Source organism: Vombatus ursinus, unplaced genomic scaffold, assembly GCF_900497805.2.
Source record: "Vombatus ursinus unplaced genomic scaffold, bare-nosed wombat genome assembly UNPS02014798.1, whole genome shotgun sequence".
NCBI lineage: Eukaryota > Metazoa > Chordata > Mammalia > Diprotodontia > Vombatidae > Vombatus > Vombatus ursinus.
The window spans coordinates 20,322,471-20,337,883 of record NW_020954576.1 but is presented as its reverse complement, the minus strand read 5'-3'; the positions used below and the strand labels follow the sequence as shown (position 1 = coordinate 20,337,883).

The 15,413-nt window shown below is 36.9% G+C and overlaps 1 protein-coding gene and 1 pseudogene across 1 annotated transcript in view; both read right to left on the bottom strand.

Moving 5' to 3' along the window:
• LOC114050180 (uncharacterized protein C1orf100 homolog) overlaps positions 1 to 15,413 on the bottom strand; it is a 29,864-nt gene that overhangs the window by 2,010 nt on the left and 12,441 nt on the right. The gene's annotated exons all lie outside the window — the stretch shown is intronic.
• LOC114049767 lies at positions 1,661 to 8,087 on the bottom strand (annotated as a pseudogene).

The window sequence follows — 15,413 nt, the reverse complement described above, 5'->3', positions numbered from 1 at the left end:
AAGGCAAATGTGTACAAAACTTTATCATAACTATATCTCATTCCAGGCAATGATTTTGAAGGACCATAGACTTTTAGAAGTCAGTGAGTCAATAAACCTTAATTAAGCACCTCCTATGAGCCGGCTATTGTGCAAGGCAGGAGGTATACAGACAATATTGAAACAGTACCAGTAAAGACATATGAATTGATACAAAATGAAATGAGAAGAACCAGGAGAACATTGTACACAGTAATAGCAATACTGTAGTGATGATCAACTGGGAAAGACTTAGCTACTCTAATTAATACAGTGATCCAAGATAATTCCAATCCACCTTCAGAGGGAGAACTGATGGACTGAGTTAGGTTGAAGCATACTTGTTTTACATTATTTTTCTTGCTTTTATTTTTTGCTACATGGCAAATATGGAAATGCGTTTTTACATGACTTCACATGTATAGTTGATATATTGAATACCTTCTCAATGAGTGGAGGAGGGACTGGAAGGGGTGAGAGAAATTGAAACTAAAAAAATTTTCAAATGAATGTTAAAAATAAATAGTAAATAACTTTAAAAAAAAAAAAGATTCCCAGTCTCAAAAAGTTTACATTCTATCATTTTCAGGCAAAACCACACTTAAACAATGTTAAACAAATTTATTCAACAAATATTGTGTGCCTGCTGTATGCAAAGCACCATAGTAGATGTCTGTGGGTAATACAAAACAGAGTACAATATGATTCCTTAAAATTAATCCATTCTGCACATTCTTGCCAGATTGAGCTCTGTAAAGTAACCTCTTCCATCACATCACTCCCTGGCTCAAGAAATTTGCTCCATTTGTAAGCTGTGTCTTCCTTGCTAGAGTGTAAAGCTCAAGTGCCCCTCCTACGTGACACCTACCTAAAATCATTGGTGATTGTACTGATCTCTGCCTAAATTTGTATTGTACTTGGGATCAAGACCATACAGTTTAACACTTGTTATTTTTCTGTGCATATAAGCTCCTTGAGGATAGATACCACTTCATATTTCTTTTATATCTCTCACAGGCCTAGTAGAGAGCTGAGCATGTAAGGGATAGGGGGCATGGTTGTTTGCTTATTAAGTAAGTTACTATGCTTCACTTTAGTCCTCTTTGAGATGAAGAAAAAAATTGAGTGTCAGAGAAAAGGAAATGTGAATTGCTTTCTAAAATAAAGATGTTGTTGATTGGTCAGGGGTGGGATGGTGCAAGATGGTGAAGTAGAGAAACACTCAGCTGAGCTCTCCCAGCATTCCCCTCCAAATAACTCTAAAACGATGCCTTAATCAAATTCTGGAGTGGCAGAGACAACAAAAAAATCAAAATGAAACATTCTTCCAGCCCAAGACAACATAGGAGGGCTGAGAGAGGGATCTGTGAACTGCAGCCCATAGGCATGAAACATTAGTGGTGGGACTAAGTGGTGATGATAGATGCAATAGCAGCTTCAGGAGCTCTCCAGTGAGATGGCAAGGGGACCTGGCAACTAATCAGAAAGATTACAGGGTACCCTGTGTGAGTACTAGATGCTGGACCAGACATTATTTGGCAACACCTTTGCCTGTACCCACTTCTGGGTCATAGTTCAAGGATAGAGAAGAGCACTTTCAATAAAGAGGGAGTAGAAGCTGAGTGGATACTGAGAGGCAGTATCACGTCCAGCCCCAAGGGATCAGGGACCCAGAGGAACAGTATTGTTTTCGGTCCCAAGGGAGGAGGGGCCCTGAAGAACAGTATTGATTGTAATCCCAAGGATCAGGGGACCTTCCTGGGTAAGGACCAGAGTGCAGACCAAGAGAGCTGTGACCACACCTCTGCCCAGACCACATCACCTTGGAAGCACCAAAAATTTCCAAAACCTAAGAACCAGCTCTGAAAATAGTGTAAAAAACCCTGAAGCTTGAAACAGAGCCTTTCTTCCACCCCCTATTCCACAATGGAAACAGGGCCCAACATTAACATAAAGTTTCAAATCCAGAAATAGGGTGGGAAAATGAGCAAACAACAATAACAAAAAAGAACCTGACCACAAAAAGTCACTATGGTGACAAGGGAGATCAGGACACAAAATCAGAAGAAGACAACAGAATCAAAACATCTACAAGCAAAGCCTCAAAGAAAAATGTGAATTGAACATAAGCACAAGAATTCCTAGAGAAGCTAATTTTTTTTTATATATATATGAGGCAATTGGGGTGAAGTGACTTGCCCAGAATCACACAACTAGTGAGTGTTATGTGTCTGAGCCTGGATTTGAACTCAGGTCCTCCTGACTCCAGGGCTGGTGCTCTATCCACCGCACCACCTAGCTGCCCCAAACTAAAATGATTTTCAAGACTAAATAAGAGTAGTAGAGGAAAAAATAGGTAAAGAAATGAAAGCAAAGAAAGAAAATTAGGAAGACAATAGCTTGGTAAAAGAGGCACCAAAAATTACTAAAGAAAATAATGCCTTAAAAAATAGAATTGGCCAAATGGAAAAAGAGATACAAAAGTTCACTGAAGAAAATAATTCCTAAAAATTTGAATTGGGCAAGTGAAAGCTAATGACTCCAGAAGACAAAAAAAAGCAAAACAAAGTCAAAAAAAAAGAAAAAAAAAATAGAAGAAAATATGAGATATCTCATTGGAAAAATAACTGACCTGGAAAATAGATTGAGAGATAATTTAAGAATTGTTGGATTACCAGAAAGCCATAATGAAAGAAAGAGGCTAGTCATCATATTTCAAGAAGTTGTAAAACTACCCCAATATCCTAGACCCAGAGGGTAAAATAGAAATTGGGGGCAGGTAGGTGACGCAGTGGAAAGAACACCGGCCCTGAAGTCAAGAAGACCTGACTTCAAATCAGGCCTCAGATCAAACACTTGACACTTACTAGCTGTGTGACTCTGGGCAAGTCACTTAACCCCAATTGCCTAAAAATTAAAAAATAAAATAAAATAGAAATTGAAGGAATCCGCCGATCATCACCTGAAACTCCAAAATGCAACTCCCTTATAGCCAAATTATAGCCAAATTTTAGAGGTCCCAGGTCAAAGAGAAAATACTTCAAGCAGCCAGAAAGAAACCATTCAAATACTGTGGAACCACAGTCAGTATCACACAAGATTTAGCAGCTACCATGTTAAAGAAGTGGAGGGCTTGGAATATGATACTTTGGAAGACAAAAGACTTGGGATTACAACCAAGAATAACCTAACTAGCAAAACTGAGTATAATTAGGGGAAAAACAGATGTTTAATGAAATAGAGGACTTCAAAACATTCTAGATGAAAAAACCAGAACTGAATAGAAAATGTGACTTTCAAATATATGACTCCAGAGAAGCATAAAAAGGTAAACAGGAAAGAAAAATCATAAGGTATTCAATAAGGTTAAATTGAGTATCTTTCTATGTGGGAAGCTGATACATAATATCTTCTAAGAGTGTTATAATTATTAGGTCAGTTAGAAGGATTCTATATAGAGTGTGCAGGAGTGAGTTGATTATGTTGGGATGAGGCTAAAAAAAATGAATAAGCAGGAAAGAAGGATGCCTTGGGAGAAGAGGAAAAGGGAGGAAGAATGAGGAAAATTATCTCACATAAAAGAGGTGTTCAAGGAAGAGTCTTTATAGTAGAGGGGGAGGGGCAGGTAGGTGGCACAATGGATAGAGCACTGGCCCTGAAGTCAGGAGGACCTGAGTTCAAATTTGACCTCAGACCAAACACTTGATACTTACTAGCTGTGTGACCTTGGGCAAGTCACTTAACCCCAATATTCTAAAATATATATATATATTTATATATTTATATGGTGGGGGGGGAAATGGTGTGGGGTGTGGACAATGCCTGAACTTTACTGATATCTAAATTGGTTAAAAAAAGGAAGTGTATGTATATGCATACGCAATTGGTAATAAAAATCTATCTTACCCAATAGAGAAGTAGGAGGGAAATCGAGAAGGTGTGGTAAAAGGGAGGGCAGATTAAAAAAAGGCAATGGAAAGACGCAAAACAAATTTTAGACGAGGAGGATAAAAAGACAGAAAGATAAACAAGAAAGTAGGGTGGAGAGAGATGCACAGCTCACAATCACAACTGTGAATGTGGATGGTATGAACTCACCCATAAAACAGAAGTGGAGAGCAGAATGGATTAGAAACCAGAGTCCAACAATATGTTGTTTACAAGAAACACACTTGAAGCAGAGGGACACACACAGAGGTAAAATAAGGGGCTGGAGCGGAATCTATTACGCTTCAGCTAGAATGAAAAAGGCAGGGGTAGGGGTCCTGACCTCAAACAAGACAAAATAAAAAATGAACCTAATTAAAAGGGATAAGCAGAGAAATTACGTTTTGCTAAAAGGAACCATAGACAATAAATTAATATCAATACTATCAAATTGCATAGCATCTAAAGTCTTAAAGTAAAAGTTAAATGAACTACAGGAGGAAACAGACAGTAAAACTATGTTAGTGGGAGACTTCACCCTTTCCCTCTCAAAGTTAGTTAAAACTAACCATAAAATAAATAATAAGGAAGTCAAGGAAATAAATAGAATCTTAGAAAAGTTAAATATGATAGACCTCTGGAGAAAATTGAATGGGAATAGGAAGCAGTATACCTTTTTCTGAGCTGTACATGGCACCTTCACAAAAATTAGTCATGTTTTATGTCCTAAAAACCTCACAACCAAATGCGGAAAAGCAGAAATATTAAAAGTGCCTTTTTTACACTATAGTACAATAAAATTACATTTAATAAAGGTCTGTGGAAGCATAGATTAAAATCTAATTGGAAACAAAATAATCTAATTCTCAAGCATTAATGGGTCACAGAACAAATCATAGAAACAATCAGTAATTTCATTAAAGAAAATGACAACAATGAGACAACATTGCAAAATTTGTGAAATGCAGCCAAAGCAATCCTTAGGGGGAAATGTACCATCTCTAAGTGTGTACAACAGTAAAAGTAAGGGCAGATCAATAACATTGGGCATGCAACTAAAAAACTAGAAAAATAACAAATTAAAAATCCCAAAATTAAACACAAAAAGGGAAATCCTGAAAATCAAAGGAGAGATTAATAAAATTGAAAGTTAAGAAAAACTGTTGAACTAATAAAACTAAGAGCTAGTTTTATGAAAACCCAATAAAATAGATAAATTTGATTAATTTATATATATATGCATTATATATATAAATTATACATATAAATATATAAAAAATTTGGTTAATTTGATTTAAAAAAAGAAAGAAGAAAAATTACTAGTATCAAAAATGTAAAGGTCAAATGAAGATGAAATTAAAGCAATTATTGGGAGTTATTTTGCCCAATTATATGCCAGTCAAATTGACAATCTAAGTGAAATGGATGAATATTTACAAAAATATAAACTGCCCAGATTAACAGAAGAGAAACTAGAATACTCAAATAACCTTATCTTAGAAAAAGAAAATGAACAAACCATTAATCAGCTCCCTAAGAAAAAATTCCTAGGACCAGATGGATTTACAAGTAAATTCTACCAAACATTTAAGGAACAATTAGTTCTAATACTTTATAAACTATTTGAAAAAATGGGTAAAAGAAGGAATCCTACCAAATTCCTTTTCTAACACAAATATGGTTTTGATACCTAAACCAGGGAAAGCAAAAACAAAGAAAGCTATAGATCAATTTCCTTAATGAATATAAATGTAACCATTTTAAATAAAATGCTAGCAAGGAGACTAGCAATATACCACAAAGATAATACACTATGACCAGGTGGGATATATACCAGGAATGAAAGGTTGGTTCAATATTATGAAAACTCAACATAATTGACTGTATCAATAACAATAACAACAAAAATAATATGATTTTTCATATATCAATGGATGCAGAAAAGGCCTTTGACCATATACAATACCCATTCTTATTAAAAACTCTAGAAACCATTGGAATTAATGGAACCTTTTTTTTCCCAAAGTTTTATTTTATTTATTCTAAATTTTGGCAGGGGATGTGAATTAGGAAACACTATGGAGACTATGGCCCTTCATTGAGTTTCTGTCACCTTGTTACCCTTTTTTGATTAATCGACAAGCGTTTATTAAAAGACTGCTATGTACTAAGTACTGTGACAGGCACTGAGGAGGATACAAATACACACACACACGGTAAAAACAAATAAATATAGGTAGTTAAGGAGGGAAGGCACTAGCAGTTGCGGGAGGGTGTGTCAGAAAAGGCTTCATGTATAAGGTGATGACTATTTGAGTTCCTAATCAGATGTTTTGTTTTTTTTTCCTAGTAGACAATACTTCATGAACTTGAGGTAGAAAAAAATTAACATGTCAGCACATTTGGATAACTGAAAGGTTTCTAATTTTACCTGTGTACGAAGATTTAAAAGGCATGTCTTGCCTGAGTTGGTTACTTGTCTCACAGAACCTGTGCTGGTACTATACAAATTTTTCTCAAATTCACCATGTTGGATAAACTTTGCAGGATCTACATCTGCCTCAAAAGCTTGTCGTGAAATGAAGTGGTAATCTGCCAGCTACTTCATTGTCTCGTCTACTCCGAGTTGTGTGGGGAAATGCAGCTGCAAAACTATCCGCTTCAAGATTCATAAGCCTCTGATGAAGTTCATTCTGGCCACGCTTCTATGGGCCGTTTAGGATGATAGGCCTTTTCCTATTTGCTGTCTGGTGATAGAGTGACATTTCCTCATAAGTTAGTATCTCCTCATTGTCATAATCGTCATTTTTATTAGCATTATGCAAAACTTCTTTTCTTTTCTTCTTGTTCTTCTTAGCACACCACAGTTTTCCTGATTTTTCTGGTTCCTGTCTTCTTCTATGGTTTGTTTCATGGCTTCTCTTTGTTGCTGAAAGCTTTTCCCTGGAATGAGTCCTGCCAGAAGTTGATAATCTTCGTCTCTTTCCCAGTAGGCCTGCCACCAGTTAGGATCTTCTTGACTGATGATATGAAGTATATCTGCTTTTTGAAAAGACAGGCCTAATTCTCAGCAAGTAAAATAAGGGTGGTCAGAAGAATCAATGAACTTTAACATGGATTACTGTTTCTTTGGCAGGAGGGATCTTGTTCTGCTGGCTAGGAATCAGCACAAATGTGAGTGTGCCATGCATATCAGACAAGTCCAAAACTTCATTGACATCCTTTCCCCTAATTTCAATGCCATTAATCTCCAGAACTTCATCTCCTTCATGTAATAATCCACTTTTTCCTGCAGCTCCTCCTTTTGCTATCTGACTAATGATGACAGAATCCATTTCATTACGAACTGTAGCACCCAATGGAATGTCTCGAACATTTCAATACGAACTATTTTTACAGTCTCTCCTCCATACTGGCCAATGCTCTCATAAACTCTCTCATCTGTGATGGACTCTGGCTGCATTTCCTGCTCAGCAGCCTTATCATGGGCCAATAAGAGTGCCTGAATATGAGGAGCATTTAGCAAAACACTTAACTCCTGTCCTTCTTTCTGATGGCTTGGTTTCAAAACTGCTTGTACCTCCTGTGCAAAGTCTTGTGCATTGGAGATAAGAGGAAATGGAGGGCTGGCTTTACTCATATGCACTGTGACAGCATTGTGTATCTTAAATACATTCTGGAAATCAGTATTTTGTACAAGTTGTAAAAGCAGAGCAATGTCATCCTGGCTCTGGGAATCTACCAAAGTATGTTGAATATGCTTGAGTGAAGAGAATAGGTCTTCCACTTCTAGTATCTTCACAGCATAATGAGGACTCTCCAAGACAACTCCTTCTTCAGTATCAAATATAGGATTATCTATTCCAATTTTGGGAGGAATTTGTGCTAGTTTCTTAAGTCCCATGGAAGAATTAAGGTCCAGTTCTTGTTTTTTTCCATCTTCTCTCTTACACCTCACGTACTCTTGCTGTTGGCTAATTCATTCTAGTTGTGTACCTCGACATACTGGCATCATTGTTCCCAAATCTCTAGGATAATCAACCACCATCTCTCAATGGCTCTTCTGGAGATGTCAGATCAACATTTTTTACTTCAATGTCTGATTCATCTGTAACATTCCCATTCATATGGGAAGTTGTCATGGTTATTTATTTATTAAAAATATGCACTACTTTTTTATACATCAAACCAATTATCTTGATTCTGCCATATAAAATTTATATTTTTTCCAGAAGAAACTAATTGAAACAGAAACTTCATGATTGTACTATGAGACTCTCCATGAAGGAATTCTCTCCTGTGACAGGACAGAAGGGAGTCCCCAAGCTGGGAGATAAGGAGAGCCACAAAAAGACCTGAGCTGGGTGCAGCTGGGGGTAGAGGGAGGGGCAGCCTAGATAGAGCTTAGGGGAGGGGCAGCGTCCAAGTTTTTACCCAGAGGGACAAAGGCAGGGAGCTCTGGTCACTGGGTCTCTCCTGCACACCCTCCCTCGGCTAGGTCTAAACTGGACAGCGGCAGAGCCTGGGTAGGGGGAGGAGGTCCAGCCTCCCTGGGTCCTCACCCCTCCATCACCCACCCACCCCTCCTCTGAACCTTTCTTAAAATGATAAGTAGTATCTATCTAAAACCGAGAGCAAGCCTTACTGTACTGGAGAGAAACTTGAGGACTTCCCAATAAGATTAGGAGTGAAGCAAGGATGTCTATTATCAACATCATTATTTAATAATGTACTAGAAATGTTAGCTATAGCAATAAGAAAAAGAAATTGAAGGAATAAAAATAGGCAATGAGGAAACAAAACTATCACTCTTTGCAGATGATATAATGGTATATTTAGAGAACCCTAGAGAATCATCTGAAAAATAGTTGAGACATTTAACAACTTTAGCAAAGTTGTAGGATATAAAATAAACTCACATACATCATCAGCATTTCTATACAGTATCAACAAAACCCTGCAGGAAGAGATAGAAAGGGAAATTCCATTTAAAACAATTGCAGTCAATGTGAAATACTTGGGAGTTTGTCTACATGCCAAGACAAACCCAGAAATTATATGAACACAATAACGAAACACTTTCTGCACAAATAAAGACAGATCTAAACAATTGGAGAAATATTAATTGCTCATAGGTTGACCAAGCCAATATTAATAAAATGTCAATTCTCCTTAAGTTAATAGTGCCATTCCAATCAAACTACCAAACAATTATTTTATAAAGCTAGAAAAAATAGTAACAAAATTCATCTGGAAGAACAAAAGGTCAAGAATATCAAGAGAATAGATGAAAAGAAATATGAGAGGTGGCCTAGCAGTTCCAGATTTCAAACTATATTACAAAGTGGTAATCATCAAAACAATTTGGTGTTGCCTAAGAAATAGAATGGTGGTTCAGTGAAATAGATTAGGTACACAAAGAACAGTAGGAAATGACCATACTAATCTAGTGTTTGATAAACTCAAAGAAAAAGACAAATTTTGGGGACAAAAGTTTGACAGAAGTTGTTGGGAAAACTGAAAAGTAGTTTGACAGAAACTAGGCATAGGTCAACATCTCACACCATTTATCAAGAAAAAGCCATAATGGATAAATTATTTTAGACATAAAGGTTGATATCATAAGTAAACTAAGGGACCATGGAAAAATGTACCTGTTAGATTTATGGATAAAAGAAGAGTTTATGACCAAACAATAGATTGAGGAGATTATAGGAAGCAAAGTAGATGATTTTGATTACATGAAATTAAAAGGCTTTTGCACAAACAAAACTAATGTAGCCAAAATTAGAAGGAGAAGAGGAAACTGGGGAGGAAATTGCAACAAATTTTTCTGATAAAGGCCTAATTTTTCGAATATATAAGGAACTGAACCAAATTTATAAAAAATAAGAGCCATTCTCCAGGTGATAAAGGGTCAAAGGATATCAACAGACAATTTTCAGAAGAAGAATTCAAAGCTATCACATGAAAAAAATGTTCTAAATCACAGCTGATTAGAGAAATGCAAATTAAAACAGCTCTGAGATACTATCTCACACCTTTCAGATTGACTAACATGACAGAAAAAGAAAATGAGAAATGCTGGGAGAGGATATGTAAAAATTAGGACAACAATGTACTGCTGGTAGAGTTGTGAACTAGTACTATCATTCTGGAGAGCAATTTGAAACTATGTTCAAAGGGCTATAAAACTGTACATAACCCTTTGACTCAGCAATTCCACTGCTAAGTGTGTATCCCAAGGAGATCAAAGAAAAGGGAAAAGAACCTATTTTTACAAAAAATATTTATAGCAGCTCTTTTTGTGGTGGCAAAGAATTCGTAATTGAGGGGATGCCTATCAGTTGGGGTAATGGCTGAACAAGTTGTGGCATATGATTGTAATGAAGTATTATTGTACTGTAAGAAGTGATGAACAGGATGATTTCAGAAAAACCTGTAATAACTTACATGAACTGATGCAGAGTGAAGAGAGCATAAGCAGGAGAACATTGTGTACAGTAACAGCAATATTGTAAGGCTGATCAATTGTGAAAGACTTAGCTACCCTAATCAAGACAATGATCCAAGACAATTCCAAGGGACCCATGATGAAAAATGCTATCCACCTCCAGAGAGAGAATTGATGAACTCTGAATGCAGATTGAGGCATAATGTTTTTGTCTTTATTTTTGCTGTTTTATTTTATGTTTTCTTTTGCAACATGGATATAGAAATATGGTTGGCATGACCTTACATGTGTAATCAAAAGCAAAGTGCTTGCCTTTTCAAGGAACAAGGAGGGAGTGAGGGATGGAGAGAATTTGGAACTCAAAATTATTTTAAATGATTGTTAAATTTTTTACATGTAATTGGAAAATATTTAATGAAACTAAAATAATTTAAAAATAAAATAAAGATGTTGGATTCAGTTGATACGTTGGTTAGTTTTACTGCTTTAAAAAAGACATCTTCTCTTTCTTATTTTTCTGTCATGAAATGGCTTACTGGGTAGAGGTGGGAAAGGGGATACATTTGTAAATGATGGGAATATACAAACAAAAGATGCCAACAAAAAAAAACTTGTTTAACAAAAAGAAAAAATAAAGACACAAGGAAGAAAATCAGGCCCTCTATATAGTCCTTTCACAGTGGTGAACACACAGCTGGATAAATGATAGCATTCATTTTAAAATTTTTGAGTTCTAAATTTTTTTTTCCCTCCCTCCAGTCATTTCTCCTTCCATTGAGAAGGCAAGCAATATGATACCCGTACATATGTTGTCAGCCGTATTGCCAAAAAAAAAAAGCAAGAAAAATAAATTGAAAAACTATATGCTTCGATCTGCACTCAGAGTCCATCAGTTCTCTGTCTGAAGGTGAAAAGCATTTTTCATCATGAATCCTTCAGAATTGTTTTGAATCATTGCATTAATCAGAGTAGCTGTATTTCACAGTTGATCATCATGCAGTATTGCTGTTACTATGTACAATGTTCTCCTGGTTCTGCTCACTTTACTTTGTATCAATTCATATAAATTTTTCCAGATGTTTCTGAAACCATTCCCCTCATCATTCTTAGAGCACAATAGTATTCCATCACAATCATATACGACACCTTGTTCAACCATTCCCCAATTGGTGGGCATCCTCTGAATTTCCAATCCTTTGCCACCACAAAAGGAGCTAATAACCTTTATTATTATGCTCTAGTATCAAGAAACCCAGGGTACATTTTTCTATGCTCCCCTAGTTTACTTATGATATCACCCTTTATGTCTAAAATCATTTATCTATTATGGCCTTCTCTTGATAAATGGTGTGAGATGTTGGCCTGTGCCTAGTTTCTGTCAAACTGCTTTCCAGTTTTCCCAGCAACTTCTGTCAAACTTTTGTCTCCAAAGTTTATCTTTTTCTTTGAGTTTATCAAACACTAGATTAGTATGGTCATTTCCTACTGTTCTTTGTGTACCTAATTGATTCTACTGAACCACCCAGCTGAGCCACCAGCAGTACATTGCTGTTCTAATTTTTACATATCCTCTCTAGCATTTCTCATTTTCTTTTTCTGTCATGTTAGCCAATAAGAAAGGTGTGAGGTAATATCTTTGAGCTATTTTAATTTGCATTTCTCTGATCAGTAATGATTTAGAAGCCCAGCAGCCTTTATTCTAGCATGGGGAGTTCTTAACCTTTTTTGTGTCATGGACCCATTGGACAGTTAGATGAAGTCTATGGACTCTGTCAGAATCATGTTGTTAAATGCAGAAAATAAAATATATAAGATTATAAAGGAAATAGATTATTTTGAGATACAGTTATCAAAATATTTTTAAAAGTTCTTGATGCAGAGTGAAGTGAGCAGAACAATTTATATAAGAACAATGGTATAAAAAACCCCCCGTTAGGCTTTTTGTGTAGGCTAGCAAGTGCCACAGTGAATGGAGTACTGGACCTATAGTCAGGAAGAACTGAGTTCAAATCTGGCCTCAGCCACTTAGTAGCTGTGTGACCCTGGGCAAGTCACTTAACCTCAGCCTGCCTCAGTTTCCTCAACTGTAAAATAGGCATTATAACAGCACCTACTTCACAGAGCTGTTGTGAGGATCAAAAGAGATAATATGTTTAGAGTGCTGACCATGCTACATAAATGCTTATTCTTTTTCTTTTGCCATACCCTTTCAATTTGACTGCCCTGCACCTGGCTGTTTCTTTTCTACTGGCTTTGCCCTCTCATCATCTCTTTTCTTTTCCTTCTGATGGAAGCTTTTTTTTTTCCTTTGCTAGGCAATGGGGTTAAGTGACTTGCACAGGGTCACACAGCTAGTAAGTCCCAAGTGTCTGGGTCCAGATTTGAACTCAGATCCTCCTGACTCCAGGGCTGGTGCTTTATCCACTGCACCACCTACCTGCCCTGGAAGCCTTTTTTAAAATGATCTTTAGGACCTCCAGTTAGTCTCTTGCTTGACTGATACAGAAAAATATAGGTGCCAGAGGCCAAATATGGGTCCTTAAGGGGCAGTGTTGAGTATGGGCACAAGTAAACATCTGCTCTCTGTCATTTGGCATTTTCTCATATATTGCTTGTTAAAGGCAGCAAGGTGGTACAGTGGTTAGAGGGTTGGGTCCAAAGTTAGGAAGACTCCTCTTCCTGAGTTCAAATCTGGCCTCAGACACTTACTAGCTGTGTGACCCTGGGCAAATCACTTAACTCTGTTTGCCCCAGTTTCCTTATCTATAAAATGAGCTGGAAAAGGAAATAGCAAACCATGCCAGTATCTTTGCAAAGAAAACCCCAAATGGGGTCATGAAGAGTCAGACATGAATGAAATTACTGAACAACAACAACATATAATGTTGCTTGTGGTTTTAGTTATTGGCTTATTTTGTATGTTTTCTTTCACCATTTAGATCTACACTCTTCTATTCTATTTTACACATTTTCATATCACCAACACTTGGGCTGTTCCTGTGAGTTGTGTATGTCCAATAAATGTTTTAATAATAAATGATATGTATAGAGCACGTTAAAATTTGTGAAGCACTACATTGTTCTGTTGAGAATTTCACAACCTTGTGACATAGGTATCAGTGATATTATTAGCCCCATTTTACAGATGAGGAAACTGAGGCATAGAGAGAGGTTAAGTGACTTGACTAAGGTCACATGGCTAGTGAATGTCAGAGGCAGGATCCCTCTTTCTTCATGTTTCTATCCAGCATGATAATATCCAATACTCTTCCTCAAGCTGCCTCTTGAATGACTAATTAAAAATAGTATCTACTAATGAGTCTTCTAAAGCTGTCTCTGTCTGGTCTTCTTTCCTTATCACTCTCTCCTGGTGGCATAGGAGATAGAGCACTGGGAGTGGAGACAGGAGGACCTGAGTTCAAATTCAGCCTCAGACACTTACTAATTGTGTGATTGGCAACTCATTTAATTTCAGTCTGCCTCAGTTTCCTCAACTGTAAAGTAGTGGTAATAACAGTACCTATCTCCCATGACCTTTGGGAAGATCAAGTGAGATGATATTTGTAAAGCACTTAGCCCAATGCCTGACACATAGCAGGCACTATATAAATGCTGATTCTTCTCTCTTTCTTCTTGCCCCCGCTCCTGGAGTGTTCTCCTTTCTTATCTATACTTCCTAGCTTCCCTGGCGTCCTTCCAGACCCTTCTGCAGAAATAACCAGAACTACTAGTGTCTTCCCTCCAAGATTATTTTCCATTTGCACTGCAGATAACTGATACAGATGTTGTTATTTGCATGTTCTTCCCCCCATTACAAGGTACGTTTCTTGAGGACAGGATCTTTGCATTTGCCAATCTGTGTATTCCTAGTGGTTAGCACAGCATCTGGTCTGTAGAAAGTCTTTAATAAATGCATGTTGACTGAATGGCAATGCATAAATCACTTTACAAAGCCACCGATCGTAATAATGATAATCGACATTTATATTATGCTTCAAAGTCTATGAAGAACTAGCATGTAGTAGTAAATAGAATGCCAAGGTTGGAACTAGGAAAATTTGGGGTCAAAGTCCATCCCTGGAATTTATTAGCTGAGGTGGGTACGTGGCCCAGTGGAAAGCATACTGGACATGGAGTCCGGAAGACCTGCCCCAGATTTTTACTAGTTTTATGACTCTGGGAGGGTTACAACCTCCCTCAGCTTTAGTTTTCTCCTCTGTAAAAAGGGAACAATTATTGCACTTACCTCATAGGGCTGTTGTGAAGATCAAATAAGATAGCTATGTAAAATGGCTTGCAAACATTAAAGCACTCAAAATGCTAGCTAATATCATTATTATAACCCTGGGCAAGTCATTTAATCTCTGGTTGTAATCTGAATTTTTGAACGCAATTCCCACATCAAGAATTCCCTACAAGGATGAAATTGAAGATTCTTTGTGCATTCAGATTTGCAAAGTGTTTTAAAGTACGTTACTTCATGTTATCTTTCCAATAAGCCTTTCAGGTAAGTACCACTGATATTTCTGTCTACATTCTACAGATGAGGAGACTGAGAGTCAGAAAACATAAGTGACTTTCTCATGGTTACATAGCTAGTGTCAGAGGTGTGATTCAAATACTGTGTAAAGTGGGCCCTTCCCTTGTTCTCAACTTGGATTAAATGCATTAGTCTGACCTAGGAGTCTGCAAGAACAATTATAGTTGTCATAAATTATCAACTGGAAGAATACTGGTAAGTGCTTTTTTTGGAAAATTATTCTAACTCAAAATTTATACTGTCCTATGTATATGTTCAATATATGTCCTATGTATATATGTATATATTAAACAGCACACTCTTCTGAAGTCCCTTTTCCTTAACAGACACTATAATTAGTTTAGAAATGGTAATGAGGCTCTCAGCAGAGCAATCAGACACAAAGACATTTCCCATAGGAAGGTGGGTAAATTCTTCCCTGAGGCATTGGGAGAGAGAGGGTTAGGAGTTCCTATCTAGCCATTGGCCATTTCA